This window comes from Acinonyx jubatus, chromosome D3, assembly GCF_027475565.1.
Source record: "Acinonyx jubatus isolate Ajub_Pintada_27869175 chromosome D3, VMU_Ajub_asm_v1.0, whole genome shotgun sequence".
Lineage (NCBI taxonomy): Eukaryota > Metazoa > Chordata > Mammalia > Carnivora > Felidae > Acinonyx > Acinonyx jubatus.
The window spans coordinates 22494919-22520967 of NC_069392.1; the positions used below are offsets into that span (position 1 = coordinate 22494919).

At 40.0% G+C, this 26049-nt stretch overlaps 1 protein-coding gene and 1 non-coding gene across 13 annotated transcripts in view; one reads left to right on the forward strand and one right to left on the reverse strand.

Moving 5' to 3' along the window:
* The window catches only part of MTMR3 (myotubularin related protein 3), a 144391-nt gene extending 121427 nt beyond the window's left edge, over positions 1-22964 (reverse strand). For 9 of the 12 annotated variants that reach the window (XM_027050707.2, XM_027050706.2, XM_027050705.2 and 6 more), the window contains exon 1: positions 22824-22963. The gene's annotated coding sequence lies outside the window, so the exon portion shown is untranslated. Of the gene's footprint in view, positions 1-22470; positions 22609-22823 lie in introns of those variants that run through there. The other 3 variants (XM_027050698.2, XM_053205873.1, XM_027050697.2) reach the window with 3 other exon arrangements.
* On the forward strand, positions 16403-16510 carry LOC113596677 (U6 spliceosomal RNA). The gene has a single exon (XR_003417497.1). It is a non-coding gene; the product is annotated as a U6 spliceosomal RNA (small nuclear RNA).
* Positions 22965-26049: the final 3085 nt, after the last annotated feature.

The following is a 26049-nucleotide window of genomic DNA, read 5'->3' on the forward strand; positions in this document are numbered from 1 at the left end:
GTATTGTTCTCTTTAGAAGACACCAAAGTTTTTCCTATAAACTTTAAACCCTAACTTGAAAGCAAATATTCAGGATGAATCTAGACTCTTCAGATGCTCAGAGCTTGATTCAGGTTTGTCAGTAAAAGGTTACATAATGACTCTGAAAAAAAAAAAATAAAGCTAATATATACAGAGTAACAGGTTTAAGAAACCATAATTTAGGGGTGCCTGGGTGGCTCAGTCAGTTAAGCGTCCGACTCTTGATTTCGGCTCAGGTCATGGTCTTAAGTTTCATGAGTTGGAGCCCCATGTCAGGCTCCGTGCTAGCAGTGCCAAGCCTGCTTGGGATTCTGTCTCCCTCTCTCTGCCTCTCCCCCCCGTTCTTGCACTCTAAAATAAATAAATAAAACCTAAAAAAAAAAAAAAAAAAAAGGAAAGAAAGAAAGAAACCATAATTTTAAATACGCTTATGCAGAGGTGCCTGGGTGGCTGAGTCAGTTGAGCGTTCAACTCTTAATTTCAGCTCAGGTCATGATCTAACGAGTTTGTGGGATTGAGCCCCATGTCGGGTTCTGCACTGACAACATGGAGCCTGCTAGAGATTCTTTCTCCCACTCTCTCTGCCCCTCCCCAACTCACGCATGCGTGCTCTCTCGCTCTCAAAATAAATAACATTTTTAAAAAATAAATAAGATATGCTTACACAGAATTTTAGTGTATAAATTTAAAATATGCACCCATAAAAACCCAGAAAAGTTGCTTTAATATCCACGGGAGAAAGATCTAAGTATACAATAACTGCAAATTCAAAAACTCTAAGAATATATAAAATATGTAATTCTTTATAGCATTATTACAGTAAAGCAAAGATATCCCCTTCCAACAAGTAAATCCGAACAACTTATATTTAATTTAGAATGCTTGAAAGAGGGGCGCCTGGGTGGCTCAGGTCATGATCTCAGTTTGTGGGTTCAAGCCTCGCATTGGGCTCCGTGCTGACAGCTCAGAGCCTGGAGCGTGCTTCAGATTCTGTGTCTCCCTCTCTCTCTATTCCTCTCCCGCTCATGCTCTTTCTCTCTCTCAAAAATAAGTAAACATTAAAAAAAAATTAGAATGCTTGAAAGAACATTATCTTATTATCAAGTACCTCATCTACATACAAGGACCCAAGCACCAAAAGGCATAATCCTCTAACTTACACTTCAGAATTCCCTAGCCCTTAAGAGTTATAGTAAAAGAGCTCAAGAAATACTCGGTAATCTATTATTTTAAGGAGATGCACTCCCTTAAGGATACATGCCGAGTTTCTGTATTATTCTCTGTGTAACTACTAAAAACAGAATATGTATGGTAAGCTTCTTATGCTTATGTAACAAAGCTCTAAGAACCATATATAAAAGAGGACAACAACTTGATGTTGTTTAAACCTTGGTGCAAAGTTTCCCATACATCATCTGTGATGGTGATTAAAAAATTTACCTCCAGCTCTAGTCATCCTCCTCAGACCTGTCCTAAAGCTCTAACTGCTTACTCTATTTGTGCTTATGTCCAATGTCCAATCGTTTCCATGTTTAAAAGACGTGTGCAAGCATACACAAACACATACCAACACCCCCCATTTTTATGCCAAAATCAATTACCCTCGCTACTTATTCTTCTGGGTACTAAATCTATCATCTTTGAATATCCCCCTTTTTTTTTTTTAATTTATGGAGGGGGATGTGCAGAGAGAGGGAGAAAGAGAATTCCAAGCAGGCTCCACACTGCCCGACATGGTGTTTGATTCCGCAAACCATGATGAGATCATGACCTGAGCCAAAATCAAGAGTCAGATGTATGACTGAGCTACCCGGGGCCCCCATCTTGGAGTATCTTGCATTCACCTTCTCTCAAATCTAACACTGATCCCTGTGGAAAGATCCCTGTGTTACTGTTATCACTGTAAGAATAATAGCACCAACTGCAACTGGCACATATGGAGTGCTTACTACAGGCTAGCTACTATTAGAAGCACTTGCTGAATCCTCATAAAAGCACTAAGAGTTAAGCACCATTATTCCTATTTTAAAGCTGAGAAATCTGAGGCACAGAAAAGTTAAGGAATTTGCCTATCACAGGGAGGTACTAGTGGTGGAGCCACAATTTAAACCCACGCCTGGGCTCTTATTCACCATTCACCACACTAAACCACGATAGTGCAAATAATATACAACTTGATGTCAGAAGATCTGGGTTCTAACTCAGCTATTCACTAGCAGTGCAACTTCAGACAAGTCCTGACAGCAGTGAAACAATTTATTCACTTGTAAAGTGTGAGTAACAATATGGCCTGCCCTGCCTACTTCAAAGACAGCAGTGAAAATTAAGTGGCAACTAATACAGCTAATTAAAATCTTATCTGTAATATTGGACCCATAGTTGTTACCTCCATATTCCCACGTTTTTAATATTGGCAACCTTACGCTGGAATTCTAGACTTGGATCACCAACAGTGTAGTATCAGAAAAAACAAAAGCCTAAGTCTTGTCCCTATCAAGCAACCACACACAGAAAACTAACTGTTAATTTGCAATCTCCATTACTGTCAAGGTTGGGCATCTCCAGGTAGGTATTTTCACGTAAAAAGGCTAGAAACATGATAGCCTACAAACAAAATAATTCACTTACCAAATGATCATATTTGAAATGTAGTATCTCCTGGTTCTAAACACAATATTCTGTTTCCTGAATATTTTAACTCAGAAGAAATGTACACTCCTGCAAGAATCTATAGCTCTGTACACCAAGTACTTCAATCATAGGATTTAAATCTAAAGGGTTTAAGCTAAGATTCTAGACTAAACAAAAGAAACACACACACGCACACACATACTATTCTTGAAAGTGTGAAACCACCTATGGTTTCTGTAGTCCTCTGCAGGGTCAGAATTGGAACCTCAAAACATTAACTTGCAAAAATTGCCTGCAATCTCTTTTCTAAGGTAAAAAGGTCTCCCATCTCTTTCTCTTGGCCTCATATTGCAAAAAAAGAAAAGTTCACTACCTAGTGACAAAGAGGGTAATTTAATTCAAGTAGCTAATCAACCATAAACCACGAAACAGAAGTTTTATATCTTGTTTACAGGAATCTACTGCTACCAATATTAATACTTCCAGCCATCTTGGGAGAAGGGAGGAAATGGAGCAGGAATTCTGTAGCTAAACATGTTTTATTTATCAACCAATTATGTAACCATTTTGCCACTTAGAGGAATAAAACAAAGTCAAGGACTCACAATTCAAGAGCTACTAAAAACATAAAACATGAACTAACGCACTAGAGTTTTATAAGCAAATTTATCCATTGATTAAGTATATCTGCCTACTTCCTTAAAGAAAATTCTAATGATTTACAGTTTACACTACAAGATTATTTACATAACAAATTATTCTCAGGGTGCCTGGGTGGCTCAGTCATTAAGCATCCAACTCAATCTCTTCTCAGGTCATGATCTCCAAGATCTCCAACCTCCAAGAGATTATTGAAAGATACTAACATTTGCCTAAAATTTTTAAATGCTTTCACTTAACTAGGCAGGATAGCAAAATGGTTAAGAGCTCAGGTTCAAGAACTCAACTATCCAGGCAAGTTATTTAATCTCATTTTGCCTCAATCTTATCAGTAAATTAGAATAATTATACCTACCTCTGGGAATAATTCTAGACAAATGAGTTAATACACATGTAATCATTTAGAATAGTGCATGACATTAAGCCTCAGAAAGTTTTAAGCTGATATAAATTAATAATAATGAGCTAGGTGTCCTTGGACAAATCATTTTACCTTTATCTATCACAATTCTGCCCTTTAAGGTAAGAGACCTAAATTCAATGCCCCAAACACCTATCTAGTAATACCATTCTTTGTTCCTATAATTTTACCTGAATTGCACCGAGTCACCTTACAAAGAACATTAAGTATTACCCCTGTTGTACAGAAAAATCTAAGGCTCAAATAAGTTAAATGACTTGTCCAAAGAGATAGTAAGGTGAAGGCAGAGCCAAGATGAGGATCTGCGGTTCTGAGATTTCAGAAGACTGCTCCTAGTATTTTGGCCCCCCATCAACTCCTTCCCTTCTGATGGACACAGGTATGACACACCAAAAACAAAACAACCAACAACAACAAAAAAAAAAACCCTCCTTGGGATGCCTGGGTGGCTCACTCAGTTAAGCGTACAAATTCAGCTCAGGTCATGATCTCATGGTTTGCGAGTTTAAGCCCCGCATCGGCTCTCTGCTGTCAGCACAGAGCCTGCTTCAGATCCTCTGTCCTCCCCCACTCCACCCCTCCTCCACTTGGTGCACTGTCGCGCTCTCTCTCAAAAATAAACATTTAGGGGCACCTGGGTGGCTCAGTCAGTTAAACCTCTAACTTTGGCTCAGTCATGATCTCATGGTTCATGAGTTCCAGCCCTGGGTTGGCCTCTGTGCTCAGAGCCTGAAGCCTACTTCGAATTCTGTATCTCCCTCTCTGACCCTCCTGCACTCACACTCTATGTCTCTCTCAAAAATAAACATTAAAAAATAAAAAAAAAACCTTTTTTAAATAAACATTGTTTAAAAAACCCTCCAATTTATTCATTTTAAAATTCATTAAGCTATACACTTCTTTGTGCACTCCTCTGTATCTGTATGTTTTATATCATAATTGAAAAAGGCAAAATGTTTCATCATTAAGTGTATTTCTTTATGAACAGAAGTAGAAAAATTTAAAAAGCTAAAGGGAGACACGTTCAACTGATGTTTACTAAAATTTTGTGAGAGGGTTTAAGTTTTAAAAACAGGTATAACATACATAAAGTGCACATAGGTATAAAACTCAATGATTCTCATAAATAGTTGCCTGAAGACAACAATGAAATCATCACCCAAGGGCACCTGGGTGGCTATGTCAGTTAAGCATCTGACTCGATTTCAGCTCAGGTCATGATCTCACAGTTCATAGTTCAAGCCCCACATCAAGCTCAGCGCTGACAGTGCAGAGCCTGCTTAGGATTCTCTCCCTCCCTCTCTCTCTGACCCTCCCCAACGTGTGCAAACATGTGCACACGTGCTCTCAAAATTTAAAAAAGTTAAAATAAAAAATCATCACCCAGGGGCGCCTGGGTGGCTCAGTCGGTTGAGCGTCCGACTTCAGCTCAGGTCACGATCTCGCGGTCCGTGAGTTTGAGCCCCACGTCGGGCTCTGGGCTGATGGCTCAGAGCCTGGAGCCTGCTTACGATTCTGTGTCTCCCTCTCTCTCTGACCCTCCCCCGTTCATGCTCTCTGTCTCAAAAATAAATAAACTTAAAAAAAAAAAATCAAAAAAAAAAATCATCACCCAGATCAAGACATAGAATATTACCAGCACTCCTAAAGTCTCCCTTATGGTCACCACCAAGATAACCATTATTCTTTTTTTTTAAATTAGGATGTATGTTTTATATAGGAATGTAAAGAGAGAGAACACTTTATTTTTATTTTTTTTAATGTTTATTTATTTTTGAGAGAGAGAGAGAGAGAGAAAGAGACAGAGCTTGAGAGGGGGAGGGGCAGAGAGAGAGGGAGACACAGAATCCCAAGCAGGCTCCAGGCTCTGAGCTGTCAGCACAGAGCCTGACGCAGGGCTCGAACCCACAAACCGTGAGATCATGACCTGAGCCGAAGTCAGATGCCCAACCGACTGAGCCACCCAGGTGCCCCAAGATAAGCATTATTCTGACTTCCATTACCATCTACTGACTTCCATTCCATTATCCTGACTTCCACTGTCTGTTTTTTAAACCTTATAGAAATGGAATTACACAGTTTATTGTCTTATAAATAGGTTCTTTCATGTATACTTTTAATTCTTCTTTTTGCAAACAAAAGGTTAGCCAGATAACAAACGTTCGTAGGGTAGCTGAGTTAGCTAAGTGTCTGACTTCGGCTCAGATCATGAGCTTGAAGTTTCCAAGTTCAAGCCCCATATTGGGCTCTCTGCTGTCAGCACCAAGCCCACTTCAGATTCTGTTTCCCCCCCTCTCTCTGCCCTTCCCCTGCTTGTGCGCGCTCTCTCAAGAATAAAACATTAAAAAAAAAAAAAGAAACATTCTCTCAACACTACCAAATACTCAAATTTAAACCATAAATCATTCTCAAAGCAAACTATTTCTCAAGCAATAAAATATCTAAATATTGATTTATTTTAAAGTATAGCTGGTATTCCCTCTCTCAATGAGATTTCTTTTTTCTCGAAAAAATAAAACAAATTTAAGCTTTTATTTCAAATGCACTCCTTAAAATCCATCACCTATTTCACCCATCCCCCTACCTCTCTGATAATTATAGAGAACAAATTGATGGTTAAGAGTCCCCAGTGAGATTTCTAAGACAGAAATTTGTTACTTTTAGTTGAAAAAAGCATAGACCCAAAATGTCTCAATAAGTATTATTTCATCAGTAAAATTTGAATTGCAACTTTTTTCCAGACAAGAAAAAAACACCACGAAGAGATTTCAGACCATAATTGTCTTAAAATTACATTCTTTAATGTTGCTCTTATACACTGGTAAGAATTATCAATTATTGCCAACACTGAACACAAAAAAAATAAAAATGTAAAAATCTGGTTTGCACTAGAATATATAATTCCAACAACATTTTGATTGCATTGCAACAAATTTTTAGAGAACTAAATGCATCTATTTTATCCGGAGATTTCTTCCTATGGCTTAATCTACATCTGCTTCACTGAGTCCATAATCCATGCTATCCAACATGACAGCCACTAGCCATATACAGCTAAATTTAGTTCGTTGGTCAAAGTAGCCAAATTTCAAATGCTCAATATGTACTAGACAGTGCAAATACTGATTGAATGTCAGAAGTATCATCAGAGGAAGTTCTACTGACCAGCACTGGCCCTTTTTTTTTTTTAATTTACTTGCGAGAGAGCGAGAAAGCAAGCGAGACAGCGAGCAAGAGAGTGAGCAAGGTTGCAGACAGAGAGGAAGACAGAGAATCCCAAGTCTCAAACTTAACAAGAAACACAAGTCTCAAACTTAACAAACCATGAGATCATGACCTGAGCTGAAATCAGAAGTCAGATTCAGAAGGTGCCCCAGCACTGGTTCTATATATGCTGTCTCATCTCCCACTCACCCTCAGCCCTTTACTATGCTAAAATTAATCTAAAAGAATTATGATCAATGACTAGTATGAATCACCAAATCCAGTTATTTCCTTAGCCCTCATTTTCTCTCATTTCACTCAAACTTAACTGATTATCGCTTAATTTGTAAATCCTCTCTTCTCTGCTTCCACTGTGCCTCATTAACCTAATTTAAAAGTTTTAATTTATCTTCTTCCACCACCCCCTAAAAGTCAATCTTTGACTCTTCTAGGTTCAAGATCACATCCAGATAAGGCCTACCTACCCTTCTTCTACCTCAAATTCTGTATCTCCAAACTCCTGCAGGACATTTTTACTTGTATATCCCCTGGCCTCAATGTTAAATCTGTGAAGGATTTCATTTTAGTCCTTTCCCAAAACCAGCTCCTCCTCCCAATTTCACATTTCTGTACTATCACTATTCACCAAGACCCAAAACCCACCAACTTTGAATTCTTGCTTACTTCCCATTCAACTAGTTCACAAATGTTTGCCTATTTCCTTCAGCATGTCAACTAAATCTTTTACTTTAATCTGGTCATCTGAATTACCACCTTGCCCACCACCTCAATTCAGGTCCTTGTTACTGAATTTTATGTACAGTACAAATTCTTCACCGTTTTCCAATCTTCACCTGCTCCCAATTATGCACAGTGCCACTAGACAGATCTTCCCCAAAATTTCCTTTGATCTCAAGAAAGAGCTCAGTACAAAGAGTAAAAGAAAATTCAAACACCTTAATCATTTGATTTCAACAATTCGTAGTCAACACACTTTACAAATTTGTCTTTGAATCTTTGATCTTCTGTCCTGGCTAACAAAACCAAAACCATTTCCCAATCTCAGCTTTGTGTGCCTTATCTACATAAAGCTGAGACTCTTCTTAGTCTCTACTATGCAATTTTTTGTTTAAATAAGCTGTATGCCCAATGTGGTGTGTGAACTCATACGCCCGAGCTCAAGAGTTGCATACTCTACCCACTGAGCTGACCAGGTGCCCCTCTACAATGCAATTTTAATGTATTAGTCTGTATACCAGGAAACTATCCATCTCAGTATCTCATACATAGCACCAATTTTGAACAGACCTAAATGAACAGACCAGGAATAAGAAAGTCACAAATATGCATATTGGTTTAGCTTTAATATAAAAGCTCAATATTTATTACATGCAATTCTATTCTCCAAGAATTTATTCCACAGAACTACTTCTGTTGAAATCATCCTGTTGTTCAAAAGTATAAAGTACAAGACTATCCATTACAGACAACACTTCTGAGAATTTAAAAAAAGCAAAAAAAAAAAAAAAAAAAAAAAATTCCCTAGCTGTCAATTAGTAAGGGACTAGGATAATTGTAGTGTGTCTATAAAAAGTTTAAAAAACAAAAAAAAACTACACAGGGGTTACCTTGCTGGCTCCGGTGGTGGAACATGCAACTCTTGATCTTGAGGTACTGAGCTAGAGCCCCACACTGGGTGTACAGATAAACTTTAAAAAGTTTCAGGGGCACCTGGGTGGCTCAGTCAGTTAAGTGTCCAACTCCTGATTTTGGCTCAGGTCATGATCTCACGAGTTCAAGCCCACATCAGGCTCTGCGCTGACAGTGCGGAGCCTACTTGGGATTCTCTCTCTCCCTCCCTTCCTGCCTCTCTCTCTCAAAATTAAATAAATGTTTTAAAATTAAATACAAAAAAAAATTAAAAACTAATTAATTACCACATAGTCTTTAAAAATGGGTATACCTATGGGGCACCTGGGTGGTTCAGTCAGTTAAGTGTCTGACTTCAGCTCAGGTCATGATCTTGCAGTTGACGAGTTTGAGCCTCACATCGGGCTCTGTGCTGACAGCTCAGAGCCTGGAGCCTACCATTCTGTCTCATTCTCTCTGCCCCTCCCCCACCCATGCTCTGTTTCTCAAAAATGAATAAACATTAAAAAATTATTAAAAAAAATACATAAACACACCTTCAGACAAATCTAACAAGATGTCAAATCTAAATCAACACCTATTAAGTACATGGCATTTGTTAAATTATTCTCTACTTTTCTGAATTTTTGAAATATTTAAATCTTAATTTTTTTTAATGTTTATTTTTTGAGAGAGAGTGAGCAGGGGAGAAGCAGAGAGAGAGAGAGGACAGAAGATCTGATGCAGGGTCTATGCTGACAGCAGAGACCCTGATGCAGATTCAAACTCAAGAACTGCAAGACCATGACCTGAGCTGAAGTCAGATGCTTAACCAACAGCCACCCAGGTGCCCTAAATTTTACTTTCAAAAAAGGAAAGGCAGGGTATGGAATTTAGGAACAGAGGAGAATTGGCTTTGTAGACTTCTATAGGGTATTTTTTTTTTTTTTTTGGACAGGCTTGTTAGTCTTTGCTATAAAACTTGTAACTAAAAAGCCCTCATGAACTTTAGTACCTACCTTTATTACCTTGATGTCTCTTCAATTTTAATCTTACTCTTTAAAAAAATAAATAGATAAGTACAAATGCCTTATCCCAGAAATCTAAAATTTAATGTGCAGAAAACTAAGAACACACACTGATAGGCTCTATCTAATCACTTAAACCCTAAAGGATATATATTACATAGATCTTCCTAAAATATCATGATTAGTAATATAAACTTACAGTGGCTCAACTTCCAGCTGTATATTAATACCGAAACCCCAAAGAGACTACATCCTCATAAAAGTCATTTATCTAAATATCCTCCAGTTCTAGAGCACCTGACTGGCTCAGTTGATAAAACCCCAAGATCAAGAGCCACATCTTGTAAGTTCAAGCCCCATACCAGGTACAGAGATTACTTAAAAATAAGATCTTAAAATAAACAAACCTCCAGTTCAAATTACACACATAAAAATCCTATCACTTCTGAGTTGCTATAATCCCACTTGATATTTACAACATACACACATACACACACACCACTACAGAACTTTTTCAAGTCCACCTGGCAAGTCAGCAGAAGTGGGAATTCAGGTGAGTCCTGTGTTTAGGATTCACAGAATCTGATTTTTCCTTTCAAAGCATCATTCATAATTCTCAAATAAGCTCATCAGCAAGAAGAAAATTAGATGGAGGTCTTGTGTTTAAATCTGATCAAAATGCAATCTCAGTCATACTGGAGTTTACAGTGAAAAAATTCAAATAAGTTTGCCCCAGTCTTCCCCTACCACTTCCTACAACTGCCACCATGCTTAGGAACTGGAGCCAGTTAACTACCCACTTTCTCACTGGTGACTATGATTTAAACCCTCATAAGACACTCAATGAAAGCTAAAGACATTAAAATGCACTTTAAAATAGCAGTTTTTCCTAATCATAAGAGTACTGCATGCTCCTAGAAAATTGGAAAACTACAGAAGGATATGAAGCAGAAAACAGCTATACTATCCCACTAGCCAGAAATTAGTCACAGTATTTTTATTCTTATCTTTCCAAGGTCTCTCCCTCTTATTTATAAAAATATATTAGTTAACTAACTAAACAAGATTTTAGGTATGCCTGAACACAAGGGAAAAAACATACTAGTTCTTTGGAAGACTAATTTTCTTCAGTGTTTTCCAAGCCAAAACCACATATAATATGGAACTGGAGAGTAATGAGACAAATGAGAAAAATCACATGTGCTCCTTTTCATTCACCCCATGGCAAACCACGGAGTCCATGTTTCAAGAACCACTATATACCCAAAGACAGACTAATGTTTCCTTTTTAAGTAGCAACCTACTGCATAAAGCTCTCACATACACACACGCATACAGATCTTGGCAGTAAAAAGGACACACATAGTAAAAGGAATTAAATCAAGACTGATTTTTCTGTCGCCTTGATACTATCCTTAGGAGAAGGTAAAATATCTGAAAGGCTGAAAAAAAAATAAAAAAATAAGATCTATGAAAGGCTAACGTAAAATTAATGCCCTCTCCCCCAAAAAAAAAACATTTTCTGTGCACATCAGATAAAAGAACTACAGAAAATTTTAACTATAGGTTTTATAACACTATTACTTATTTACACGTGTAAAAAATATGTAAGAGTTTAAACAGTCCATAAACATTAATAGTTTACTATGTACTGGGCATTATATAAGTGCTGGGGAATGAGGGAGAACAGCCATCAATACTTACTTCTGTAGGGCTTACAGTCTACCTCTTTAAAGATGATGTCAAACACAATGCATGTAGCCTCAAAGGAATGGAAATCATCACTCATTAAATTATGCTCTTAAATCCTTGAGGGTCTAAGAATACACTTGAAAGCACCTTATAAATCATAAGGTTTAAAAAGAGATACTTAGCCTTTTTTCCAAAGTACTATATACAGCAATCATCTTCAATGTAAATTATCTCATTTCTTTCAGCTGGCAAAAAATAATCACACGAGTTTGCTTTTCACAATCTCTAAGACCTTAATATTATCTTTCTCTGACAATGACCTACCTGTATGAAATAAATGAAATTAAGTTCCCCAGGATGGGAAGACAAAGGGAGACTCATCTTTCTAATACAAAAAGCACCACTTCCTGATTTCATAACTTGGTGGGAGGGGGCACAAATCAAAAGCAACTTATTCAAACTTAATAAAGTTACTTTTTTTTTTTTTTTTACTTTCTGTAATTTATTTATTTTTTATAATTTACATCCAAGTTAGTTAGCATATGGTGCAACAATGATTTCAGGAGTAGATTCCTTAAGTCCCTTACCCTTTAGCCCATCCCCCTGCCCAACAACCCCTCCAGCAACCCTGTTTGTTCTCTATATTTAAGACTCTTATGTTTTGTCCCCCTCCCTGTTCTTATATTATTTTTGCTTCCCTTTCCCTTATGTTCATCTGTTTTGTATCTTAAGGTCCTCATATGAGTGAAGTCATAAGATACTTGTCTTTCTCTAACTTCGCTTAGCATATAAAGTTAGTTTTTAATCGAAGATTCACCATAGAAAGTTTCAGCCCAATAAAGCACTTTTTAAAAGTTAAAGGTTCAGGCTCTTCCAAATGGAGTTACAGTGACATGTTAATTGTGGTACTTCACAAGCAAAGTAGCAATTATTCATTCCTTCCTTCAGTCTCTAAGCTCTTAGAAAACAGAGCTATGTTATAACCAAACCACTTTCCATAAAGCACATTTTAAAATATACCTTACACAATACCAGTTCTTCAAATCTAAGAGGAATAGACTACTTAGATTGTTTCCTATTCTATGATTTTCCCTTTTCGAATTCAACTACCTCAACAACGACAAAAGGTTATCAAACTGTACTTTGAACAACGTTTATGTTTGCCCTTATTGCAGATATGACTCTCAAATGCATGGAACGCTTTAAAGACTATCATAATCCAATTAGGCTGGACCATCTGCAGAACCAGAGGAAATGCCCAAAAACAATCATACATAAAGGCCCAACATTAAATCTTAAGAGTCTAAAGCAGTGATATCCAAAGCAAAGTAAAATATACCACCAAGGAACATCCAATATTCTCCACAGGGGAAAGAATAAAAATGTTTGAATTTTATTTTTAATGCTCATCCTTGATAATTCTTTGTTTATATTTTATAAGGTACACAATAACCTGTTACCATACATATTTTATGTAAATTAAATACTTCAGGATTGAGGATTAATGTTCAAAACTTTTTTGCTATTGAGAGGATCAAAAAGTTTAGAGACCACTGGACTATTCTGTCACTGCACTTTCATTTTTACTTGCCCCTTCCACAGAGTTAAACTGTAGAGGCTAAGATCCGATGCTGAAAAAAGAGCAAAAGGAAAACTATTCCCAAACTATGTTAAATTCCCACCAAAAATTTAAAGATAATAAATCACTAGCAAGAATATGAGGAACTGGACACTAAAATACTGTTGGTAGAACTTTGTTATTTTTTTTTTAACGTTTCATTTATTTCTGAGAGAGAGAGCGAGAGAGAGCGAGCATGAGCGGGGAAGAGGCAGAGAGAGAGGGAGATAGAGAATCCAAAGCAGACTCCAGGATCCTAGGGGTCAGCACAGAGTCCAATGCAGGACTGGAACTGGAACTCACAAACCACGAGATCATGACCTGAGCTGAAGTAGGACGCTTAACTGACTGAGCCACCCAGGCACCCTGTTGGTGGGACTTTAAAATAGACATCGTGGGTCCCTAAGTGGCTCAATCGGTTAAGCATCCAACTTTGGCTTAGGTCACGATCTCACTGAGTTCGAGCCCCGCGTCAGGCTCCTTGCTGACAGCTCAAAGCCTGGAGCCTGCTTCAGATTCTGTCTCCATCTCTCTGCCCCTCCCCTGCTCACACTGTCTCTCTCTCCCTCAGATATAAAAAAAAATGAAAAACATTAATGTTTTAATAGACATCCTATCTATAGGACACCTTGAATACATTCAAAAATTTTTTAATGTTTATTTTTGAGAGACAGAGACAGTGCGAGCAGGAGGGGGCAGAGAGAGAGGAAGACAGAATAGAAGGAGGCTCCAGGCTCCCAGCTGTCAGCACAGAGCCTGTGAACTGTGAGATCATGACCTGAGTCAAAGTCGGAAACTCAACTGACTGAGCCACCCAGGCGCCCCAAGTGCATTTTAAATCTGAATGTACCCAGGGCACCTGGGTGGCTCAGTCAGTTAAGCATTCTTGAAGTTCATGGGTTCCAGCTCCACATTAGGCTCTGTGCTGACAGCTTGGAGCCTAGAGCTTGCTTCAGATTCTGTGTCTCCCTCTCTCTCTCTCTGCCTCTCGCCCCCCACAAAAATAAACATAAAAAAAATTTTGGGGGGAGACAGTATAAAGATCAGTAGTTGCCTGCCAGCATTTGGGGGCAGAAAGGAGCAATGAATAGGTGGAGTACATAAGATCTTTAGGGCAGTGAAAATAGTCTTTACGATGTCATGTCATATACCTTGTAAAAACCCATAGAATGCACAACACTAAGAGTGAGTCATAAAGTAAACTATGGCCTTTGGGTGATTATGATGTGTCAATGTCACATCATCAATTGCTAACAAATGTGCCACTCTGGTGGAAGATGCTGAAAATGGAAGAGGTTATGCATGTGTGCTGGCAAGAAAGTATGTGAGAAATCTCTGTAACTTCCCCTCAATCTTTATGTGAACCTAAAACTGCCCTAAGAAAGTGAAGCCTCAATTAAAAAATTATGAAACAATAATATATAAGTATAAAAATCTTTAAAAAAAATTTTTTTAGCACACAAACCCTTTGACCATGTAAGCCCACTTTTAGAAATTTAGCCTATGGAAATAGTAGCACAATTGTATAAAAAAGGTCCAAAAGAATTCATGACAGCACTGTTTTAAGAGAAAAATTGAAAATGTCCATTAATGGGAAATTGTTGTACACTATGATGCATCTGTATCACAGAACACTAAGTAACCATGAACAGAACATCAATTTGACATGGAAAGTTGTTCTTTTTAAGTATTCAGTAGATAATGTATAAGAAAAAAGGAAAATACCAAACATCACATTTAAGTGGAATTATGGGTTATCTCTATTTCATTGTCCTGAGTTATCTCAATTTTGTTTTTTGTAGGGTTCCCCCCCCCACACACACACACACTGAATATGTACTTACAGCTTTCATAATCAGAAATAACAACCTGATTTTGAAATTAAAAATTAGACTAAATTAGGGGCGCCTAGGTGGCTCAGTCAGTTGAGCATCCAACTTTGGCTCAGGTCACGATCTCGAGGTTTATGAGTTCAAGGCCTGCATCAGGCTCTGTGCTGACAATTCAGAACCTAAGCCTGCTTCAGATTGTGTCACCCTCTCTTTACCCCTCCCCCGCTTGCACTCTTTTTCTCAAAAAATAAACATTTTAAAAAAATTAATAAAAATAATAAGTGGTACCTGATTGGCTCAGTTAAGTGCCTGACTCTTGGTTTCAGCTCAGGTCCTGATCTCAGTTCCTGAGTTCGAGCTCTGCATGGGGCTCTGCACTGACAGCAAGGAGCCTGCTTGGGATATTCTCTTTCTCTCTCTCTCTCTCTGCCCCTCCCCTGCTCATGCACATTCTTTCAAAATAAACTTTTTTTAAAAATTAGACTAAGTTAAAATTCCTTAGTATTACCCTGTAGCACTTCCAAAAATGTTTTAATGTTTATTTATTTATGGCGGGGGGGGGGGGGGGGGGAGGGGAGAAAGAGGGAGACAGAGAATCCAAAGCAGGCTCAGTGCTGTCAGCACAGAGCCCAGATGCAGGGCTAGAATTCAGCAACCATGAGATCATGACCTGAGCCAAGATCAAGAATCAAATGCTTCACCAACTGAGCCCAGGTGCCCCCCAAAAAACTCTTTATGAACACTCTACTTGGCCCCATAAGATTTATGGAATCAGTCTAAATACTTTACAATTAAAGATTTATATTATAGAAAAATAAGCTTAGAACAAAAGAATAAGAACTACCCTATTTTAAATTAGCCATTTTGTCTTTAGACCAATTCTTTCCAAATAGGTTAGAATTTATCAATATAATGATAATTCCTTATTATTTTGCCAGCTTATCAATCTATGAATAATTTAGAGAACGAAATGAGTTTATATTTCTCTTCTGGAACTAAGTTATAAAAGCATTAGCTACTAAAAAATTAAACTTGGGGGGCACCTAGGTGGCTTAGTTGGTTAAGTGTCTTCAGCTCAGGTCATGATCTCATGGTTGGTGAGTTTCAAGCCCCTCATCCAGCTCTCTGCTGTCAGCATGGAGCCCAAGCCCACTTCAGAGTTCTATCTTCCTATCTACCCCTCCCCTGCTCACATGCGCACTCGCTCCTTCTCCCACAAAAATATACATACATTTAGGGGTGCCTGGGTGGTTCAGTTAAGTGTCCAACTTTGGTTCAGATCATGATCTCACAGTTCGTGGGTTCAAGCCCCACATCAGGCTCTGTAACAACAGCTCAGAGCTTAGAGCCTACTTCAGATTCTGTGTCTCCCTCTCTCTGTCCCTCCCCTGCTCATATTCTGTCCCTCTCCCTCAAAAACTAACATTAAAAAAAATTTTTTTAATATACATTTAAAAAAAAAGGAAACTTAGAACCCAGAGGAAATCAGGAAAACTTGCTACTATCTTTAATAATAAAATCATTCTAAATATTGTGTGAAATAGGTACAAAATAGGTACAAAATAGATCCAGGCCTGGACATATTCAAGATGATACTTTGTAGTAGTCAGCATCAAGACAATACTTCTGTAGTTATCAAGTAGTCATTTAAGGAAAGAGTGCTTAAGTGCTCACTTTGGCAGCACATATACTAAAATTGGAATGATTACAGAGAAGATTAGCATAGCCCCTGCGCAAGGATGACACGCAAATTTGTTAAGCGTTCCATATTTTTTAGCAGCACTATCAACAATAACCAAAGTATGGAAAGAGCCCAAACACCCATCGATGGATGGATGGATAAAGAAGATGTGGTATATATATACAATGGAGTATTACTCGGCAATCAAAAAGAATGAAATCTTGCCATTTGCAACTACATGGATGGAACTGGAGGGTATTATGCTAAGTGAAATTAGTCAGAGAAAGATAAAAATCATATGACTTCACTCATATGAGGACTTTAAGAGACAAAACAGAGGAACATAACAGAAGGGAAACAAAAATAATATAAAAACAGGGAGGGGGACAAAACAGAAGAGACTCAAATATGGAGAACAAACTGAGGGTTACGGGAGGGGTTGTGGGAGGGGAGATGGGCTAAATGGGTGAGGGGCACTAAGGAATCTACTCCTGAAATCATCGTTGCACTGTATGCTAATTTCGATGTAAATTTTTAAAAAATAAAAATTAAATTAAAAAAAAAAGGAAAGACTGCTTAAGAACATTTGCATAAATCTATGTCTTACCTTTGTTCATCAAATGGACTTTATAACAGAGGTAAAAGGTACCTTACCCTTGACAAAACAGCTTTTATTTAACCTAGCTTCATAATTTCCTTGCAGTTTTTAATTTGTTTTATGCTTTACTATCTTAGACAGTCATCCTGACTACAAAGCCCAGATACCATATCCCTAAGCAATTGCTCCAAAGTTTAACAACTCAAGAAAAAACATTTTTTGCGTTGCAACCCAGTATATAAACACATAAAATGTTTCTCAAATCAATACATTTATCATTTGCAATGTGCTGATTTTTTTTTTCTTTTAATGCTTTATTTTTAGATCACCACATTAATGGGGCACCTTGGTGGCTCGGCCAGTTAAGCGTCAGACTCTTGATTTTAGCTCAGGATAGGATCTCACAGTTGTGAGATTTAGCCCCACATAAGGCCCTATGCTGACAGTGTGGAGCCTGCTTGGGATTCTCTGCCTCTGCCTGCCTCTGTCTCTGTCTCCCTCCCTCCCTCTCTCTCCCTCTCTTTCTCTCTCTCTCTCTCTCCCCCTCTCTCTCTCCCTCCCTCTCTCTGAAACTAAATAAGATCACCACATTGATATCTTTACCCTAATGTTGTTGCCACCTACCACCCAGAAATAGTCCTGAACTTCACACAGAGTATTCTAAACTCCTTCCACCACCTTCTACCGCTGCTCCAATATAACAAAACGGGTGAAATCAAGCAAATCTATTCCAAGTGCAAACGTTTGCACAATTGTGAGACATCCCCAATCCCACTCAAGTTCCTGTCACACTGTGACTATTCCTATTGGCATACAGGATGCAAGTGCTAAAAGGCTTCTCTAGGAGGTCTACAGAAGCAGAAATCTTTTCTGTTACCGTGTTGGTGACATTAGTAATTTCTACACCTGACAGTACATACTACGTTTACCACTGCTCCACAAGCCAACTCTTCTAAGAAAATAAAATAGGATTCTAATATATCATACCCTTACTTTTTAGACTGCTTTTCATATACACCATTCCATTTTATCTAAATAAAAGATTATTCTTCCTTTTATTAATGAGGGAATTAAAGTTCAGAAGGGTTATGTGGCTTGCCAGAAACAACACAGCTAACAAGGAACACAACTCAAGCCTGAACCCAGGATTCACTCCTCTACCTGTTCTCATGCTACAATTTTCATTGTGAACATCTAACACAAATATGAACTTAAAAGGTATGTTAAGTTTCTAGATACAAGGGGCACCTGGCTGGCTCATTCAATAGGGCATGCCACTCTTCATCTCATGATCCTGAGTGAGAGCCCCACGTTGGGCATAGAGTTTACGTAATAAAAAAAATACATATTTTTTAAAAGTTTCTAGATACAGGGGCACCTGGGTGGCTCAGTCAGTTAAGCATCTGATCTCATGGTTCCTAAGTTCAAGCCCAACTTGGGGTTCTCTATCAGCACAGAGGGATCCTCTGTCTCCCTCTCTGCCCCTCCCCCACTCACTCACAGGCTCTCAAAAATAAACTTTTTTTAAAAAAGTTTCTAGATACAGAAATGGAGAGCATTGTATCAATATTAGTATCAAAATAAAGACTTAAAAACAGCAATGAATGTTAATGTTGGTAGCCTCTAAAACTATTAGAAATTCTACTTGAATCCAGTATGGATTTGATCTCACACTCTGTCTTAAGTGAATGTTTCACTGATTATAAAATTACATATAAATTCACCATAGAAAATTACAGAATTGGGTGGTCTGTAAGAAACAACTAGGCACATAAATTACACAAACTTCCCCAAACCATTCTTAATCTTGTGGCTTCACACTAAATTATGAAGTTCCTCATGTGAAATCCATTTTGATTTCAACACTAAGTGAATTACAACAGCATAAGCATGTTGTTTCTGCGTAATACTTGCAACATGCACTCAATTTTCAGAGCACTTTAGGACAATGTCCACAATCTATAAGCTAAAAATAAAACCCAAAAATGTTCAAGTTTTTATTTTTTATTTCATGTTTTTATTTGTTTTTGAAGGAGAGAGAGAGAGAGACAGAGCATGAGCGGGGGAGGAGCAGAGAGGGAGACACAGAATTCGAAGCAGGCTCCAGGCTCTAAGCTGTCAGCACAGAGCCCGATGCTGGGCTTAGTTTTTTTTTAATTAAAAAAATTCACCTGCCTATGTAAGATGAATACCAAGTAACATAATTACAAATTATTAAAGATTTGTAGAAGGACACCTGTTAAAGCATGCAACTGTTGATCTTGAGGGTCACAAGTTCAGGCCCCATGCTGAGTGTAGAGCTTACTTAAAAAATATGTATTTGTTTTTGTTTTTTGGTACAAAAAGGTGGTTTTACTAAAGTACAAGGACAGGACCCACGGGCAGAAAGAGCTGTCCATAATATTTCTTTCAAAAGAAATAAAGAAAAAGGGGCTCCTGGATGGCTGTCGGTTAAGTGCCCAACTTCGGCTCAGGTCATGATCTCGCGGTTTGTGAGTTCGAGCCCCGTGTCAGGCTCTGTGCAGACAGCTCAGAGCCTGGAGCCTGCTTCAGATTCTGTGTCTCCCTCTCTCTCTGCCTCTCCCATTCTCATGCTGTCTCTGTCTCTCAATAATAAATAAACGTTAAAAAAAAATTTTTTTAATAAAAAGACTTGCAGAATCTGACTGAGGAAACTACTTGAGATCAACAAGTATAGGCCTTTAATCATATAGATGAGAAAACAGAGATCCAGAGAAGTGACACTCCTAACAGCAGTCCCACAGTCAATTAATGACACAGAATCTGTCAATCTACAGCTTCCTGTTATCCTAAATGTCTCTGCATCCAATAAAATGTCACTAAAAAGGGCTACTAAACCTAAAAAAGACACATTTAAGACCCAAAAACTGGGGGACAGGGTAGTATACAATGACAGTCTTAAAAAGGGGGGGGGGGGAAGCTTCTGTTTTGTAAAGATTTTAAGTAATCTCTATACCCAATGTGGGGCTCGAACTTACAGCCCTGAGATCAAGAGTTGCATGCTCTACCAACTAAGCTAGCCAGGAGCCCCTAGAGTACAGAACCTCTTGAAGGAATTGCAAAGTTTCAAACCACATGAGCTCAAACCTGGCTCTTTAATCCAATACACGGTATCACGTAGTTTTTAATAACTCATGTTATCAACCACCATAACTTTTTTTTCCCCATCTTAAATACTATTCATTTGCTCAACAAATATCTGAAAGCACAATATACACTAGGAACTATGCTAGGTACTGAAGACACCAAGAAAACAAAACAGAAAGAGCCTTTTGCTCAACTGGATACACTTCTCTAAAATACTAGTCTATGACCTGACAGGATATTTACCAAACTCCTTCACTACTCTACATAACTATACCAACATTTTCTGCCAATTCTTCCAAACTTAAATAGAACCTCACCACACCCCCTCTGCAATATGAATATTTCTTGGGTAATTCACTATTCCACTTTTACCACAGAAGGTGTTAATCAGAACTACAAAAGAATTAAAAACTGACTTTGCCGGGCACCTGGGTGGCTCAGTCGGTGAAGCATCCGACTCTTGGTTTCAGCTCAGATCATGATGTCACAGTTCATGGGTTCGAGCTCTGTATCTGGCTCTGAGCTGTCACTGCTGAGCCTGCTTCAGATTCTCTCTCTCCCTCTCTGCCCTTCCCCATGCATGCTCACACTCTCTCTCTCAAAATAAACTTTAAAAACTGACTTGACCACTCCTCATGGACTGGGGCAAGTTTCAAGAACTTTTCACAATCTACAATAAACCTTCCTGGTGCACAACCTTCATCATCTCAAATGACTGGTAACTCATCCACCCTACCCTCACTTTACTAGAAACCTGAGTCAGATGGTTTAGGAGCAACCATGATGTTGAGATGTTGGGAAGCACATACCATGAACTCCTTTGTGAGCCAGAAGTAAACTTACTGCCTCTCACTCTTTTTTTCCCCATGGATCTTTTGATACATCTCTAGATACACCTCCAGTCAAGCAGCACCTAATTTTATCAGGTATGTTCCCAAAGACTTGCACAACTAACTTCTGGCAACAAATCTGATTCCCCTATCTAAATCCATTATATTTTAAGAGATGCTCAATTTTCAGATTTAGGTTTCTCAGGCTTCCCCTTCTTCCCTGTAAGAATTAAAGCTCTACAAAGAATTAAAAGCACTCTCAGAAATCCTAATTAATGGAAAAGCTCTGGAATACCAAAGGTGACCTACAGCTGACTTTCACAGGTTCACAAACCTGGCTGACCATAATCATTCATGGAGCTTTGTAAGGATGGATTCCCATGCCCCACCCACAGAGATTTTTATTCACCAGGTCCTGCATGGAGCTTAGGAATCAACATTTAAGACGGTCCATACTATTTCTGACGACCGTGTTTAGGTAACCACTGAACTAAAAAACCTAGCCCACAAACTAAGAAACATGGATTCTCCTATGGCTTGCTATTAACTACAAGTAGGGCTGTACCACTATGCTGGTCACTTGAACTGCTCTGGGTCACCTGAAAATAAGGGAGGTAATTAGAGCTAAAAGAGGCCTTCACAGGCAGCCAATTTAAAATTCGGGAACTCTCCAAATTTAGTTTAATATCACATACTGTACTGGGTTTACTCAAAACTGTCATTCTGTAAGCTCTGTGACCCACCGAAGTTACAGGCTATAGTAGGCAAGACTTTCTGCATGCCACCAATGCACCCTACTTGGGTCTCTGACCCTACAGAAACAGCCTTTAACCTGAAAGAATAAAGTTCCTATCACCTCTCCGAGTACAAATCACAAGTGTTTAATGTAAAAAATTATTTCGTGTAATTCAACCCAAGCCTTGGATGGCATCACCGTCCACATTACGAAAAACGAAGTTGAACCTCAACTAGAAGAGTATGCACGGTTTTTTTGTTGTGAAAAATTAGATTCCGTCGGATAAAGTGGACGTCAAGATATTAAACCAATCAAGAATTTAGGCCTCAGGCTGGTGAAGACACACCTGAACATCAACAGATCAAGTGCAAAACTCACTGACGAGATTACCAGACCCCAGAGAAGTTTATTAAAGCACCTATAAAATTCAACCCATTATTTTGAACTAAGTTTTCCAGCCCAAAGTACAAGCAACAATATTATCGCAGGGGTCCGAAGCAACAGAATTTCCAATTGAGAAATAACAATCTTTCGCGGAGCTGTCTGACCCAGTGTTTCCTGAGCTCTCAACCGCCTCCGAACCATCCTTCCCACCCAAGTACTACCAGGTCAGGAGGATGCCCTGCTGCACAGTCGGCCACTCCTCCTTCCCACAAGTCCCGGGCCCTTACCGCTCGCCTCAGGGGCTCCGCTGGCCCCGACCTCCGGCCTCTCGCCACAGTGGACTCCCACAGACCCGGTCGGGAACCGGGGGAAGTGGGGGGGGGGGGCATACACTCACCTCCCGGGGTCCGCAAGCACTTCCCCGGAAGCTCCCGGGGTAGCATTTCACACCCCTAGACCCATGGGCCCGTCCGCACCGAGTCCGGGATGGCCGCCGGGGCCTGGGACCCCGCCTCCCCCGCGCCGAGGGTCGGGCCGAGCCGGGCCCGGCCACTGCGCTCCCACTCCCCACGCCTCCCCCTGGCGGCCGCGGCCGCCGCCCAGGACACCCCTCCCCAGGCCACGCACGCCGTCCCCAGCCCCCCACGGGCCGCCGCCTCCTCAGAGGGTGACAGCCGCTGCGCCGGGGCCGAAGCCGGCCCCTCCTCCAGCCCCTCCTTACCCCCGGAGGAGGGGGGGGAGCGTTCTTACCGGGCGGCAGGACATGGCGAGGCCCGCCACGGCACGGCCTCCTCCGCCACCCCACTAGGCTCCCAGCCAGGGCCGGCGGGGGGCAGCGCCTGGGCCGCTGGAGCGTTTCGTCCGGCTGCTCCTTCGCTGCCGCCGCCGCCTTCTCACAACCACAACAACATGGCGGCAGCGGCCACACAGAGCGCGCTCCTGACGCCGAGCCGGGCCACGAGCGGGGGCGCGCGCGCACGCTCGGGCCCTCGATCCGCGGTCAGGGAAAAAAGGCAGGCGTTCGCGGGCTGGGCGAAGGCGGGGCCCGGACCGATGGCCACGCCCCGGGAGGTAGGCGGGGCTGCACGCGAGCTGAATGCCCTCCGCAGCGGGAGTGGGGAGGAGCCCAGGTGAAGAAATCAGAAACAGGTGGGAAATAGGCAAAGAAGAAAACCAATGGTGGTCCTACAGATTTGGAGGAGGCATCGTTTCCCTGCTTTAGAACCCTGATAGAGACAAAGCCTCACTCTACTTAACCAATAAAATAGAATAGTAGTATTTTTCACCTGTAGTTATGATGAAGCTAAAACCAATTTAATATAATGCATACAAGTATGGTGTGCTCAACTCCGAAAACAATTTCAAACTGCTTCAGCTGAAGCTCAGCTGGAACAAATGAGTTTTCAAACAAAAATTGTACCCTATTCCCAACAGCCTGCAGAAGAATTCTACAAGCCAGAACAGAATTATTTTAGGCCCTAACAGATTAACTTCAGAGTTGCATTTCAACGGTATACCCTTGACTTTTCTGGAAAATAGCCAAGAGAACTAGTCAGATGAAATTTATGTTTGCATTTGTTATATTTCTTCCACAGCAATTATTTATCCATCTTTCATGTTTATGGTCTTTCTATCCCATTCCAATGTAAAATCTACTTGAAAATAAAATTATTTTATTCATCACTCTATCCCCACACCTGAACTGAGCATGGCAAAAATCGGGCAATTTCTTAACAGCTAATTTCAGTTATACAATTCATCTAATTGAATCTTCACAGCTTTACTAGGTAGATACTATTATCTCCATTTTTTTTTATTTTTTTAAGTTTATTTTTGAGAGAGAGAGAGAGTGAAACACAGAATCCGAACCAGGCTCTAGGCTCTGAGCTGGGTGGGGGAGGGGGTGTTCTTGAACCTATGAACTGCAAGATCATGACCTGAACTGAAGTCGGAGGCTTAACTGAGCCACCCAAGCGCTCCTATTATCTCCATTTTAGAAATGAAGAAAATACAGCCCAGAATAAGATGCTCTTAAAGCAAAATTCAAACCCAAACGGCAAAAATTATGCTCTCTGGCACTGGACTCTACTGCCCTGCCCTTCATGCATCGTCACCTGAAATAAAATCCCAAGTAAAAAATTAGAGTTCAAAGTTACGAAAGGCTTTGCTGTATTTCCACAGAATCAGATAAGCTTCCTTTCTGATAATTAGTGTTATGCAGCTGATTGTGCATCTTTTCACCTTGTCTTCCCAAAAGTCCAAGGCTAATTCTGAAGTCAGTGCTACCCTTACTGTTGGCCACTGTGGTCCACATATTAACCATGGTTTTTTCTCCCGCCTCAACTTTGCACTTTCTTTCTTTTTATTTATTTTTTTTTTATGTTATTTACTTTTGAAAGAGAGCATGAATGGGGGAGGGACAAAGAGACAAAGGGAGACAGAGAATCTGAAGCAGGCTCTGCGCTTCATGGGGCTGAACATGGGGCTGGAACCCACCAACCCTGAGATCATGACCTGAGCTGAAGTCCGAGGCTCAACCTATTGAGCCACCAAAGTGCCCCTCAACTTTGCACTTTTACTTATATTTTACTGTCCTGATTTTCCCTTTCTGTTATATGATTATAGCCTTTATGGATTGAGAGAGGAAATAGTAAATACATAGAATAGATGAATGACAGAGATTTCCCACCTGTTTCTCCTGTTGTCTGATAAAACAAGGTTCCCATCAGGTTCCTCTCCTATAGATTCGTGTCCTGCTACCCAGGCCTCCACTCAGGCAAAAGCTAAAGGATGGGGTTCCATAGTTGACTGGCCTCTGATTGGATTAAAGCTAGCACCTGACTCCAGGACAGCCCGCCCATAGGCTGGCTAGATTCCAATGAGGTGGCTAGGGGCAAAGATTCAGCCAATCCCACAGCTCCCCTGAAATCCACAGGGAAAAAGGTACCTGTTGGCCTGCCACTTGGTTTTCTTTTTTAGGCAGAATATCGTCGTATTTACCTTTTAACCTGAGCCAAGTAATTTTGAACTGAAGCCTCAACTAGTATACAGGACATGGAAGGAGTTTCTCTGAAATCACTATTTGCATGTCCTTGGTCTCATAATAGCATGTTAGCTATTATGTTAGGATTGCACCTTAAGATGTACTGACGTTATGTAAGCATTTTACATGTGTATCTAATGTAATCTTAACAACCCTATGGCCAGGTATTGTTACTCTACCCGATTTTACACAAGAGGAGGTGTAAAAGCCAGAATTTGAACTCAGACGATTTGATTCGGCGAGCATACTTTTAAACTTCTACATGTCATCCCCACTGCTGCCCACCTGCTTATCCTTAAGCAGACCTCAGTAAATGCTCTTTAAATAAGAAAGAGAAAACTGCTGTGTGGCCTTGAGAACTCACTTCGAGGAGGGCCTTAAAAAAAAAAGCAACGGAAAGAAAGCTGGTTTGAGTCTAAAGTACATTTGAATCTTGGTGCCTCCACATACTTGTTCTTTATTTCCCTTTCCTATGCCTCAGTTTCCTCATTGACCCTATGGGATCATAATCACTATTCTGCTCACCTCACAGAAATGTGTAAAGGTTCTTTAAGGTAATGAGTTTGAAAACTTTTTATACCCTATGAAAAGCCAAACCAGTGGATGGGATTCCTCTTGGGCTTTGGCTAAAGACAAAACCCTAAACTTTGTGCAGTAAGTCAAGAAAAGAGAGAAAAACTCAATCCAGGCTCAGTGAGGGCTCCTCACTGCCCTGTTTCTCAAGCGAGGCACCCTCTTCTACCCACCTGACCTTCTTCCCCTCCTCCTGCTACCCTTTCAGCATCCTTCCCCCATGCTATCTTCAAAGCTGAAAATGTTCTTCCAGCTGTTCAGGGACTCTTTGAAGTAGCCTAAGACAAATGGAAAGGTTGATTGATACAGGCTTCCTGAGGTCATGCAGCGCCATGAAAGGCAGGACTCCCTTAAGCCCCC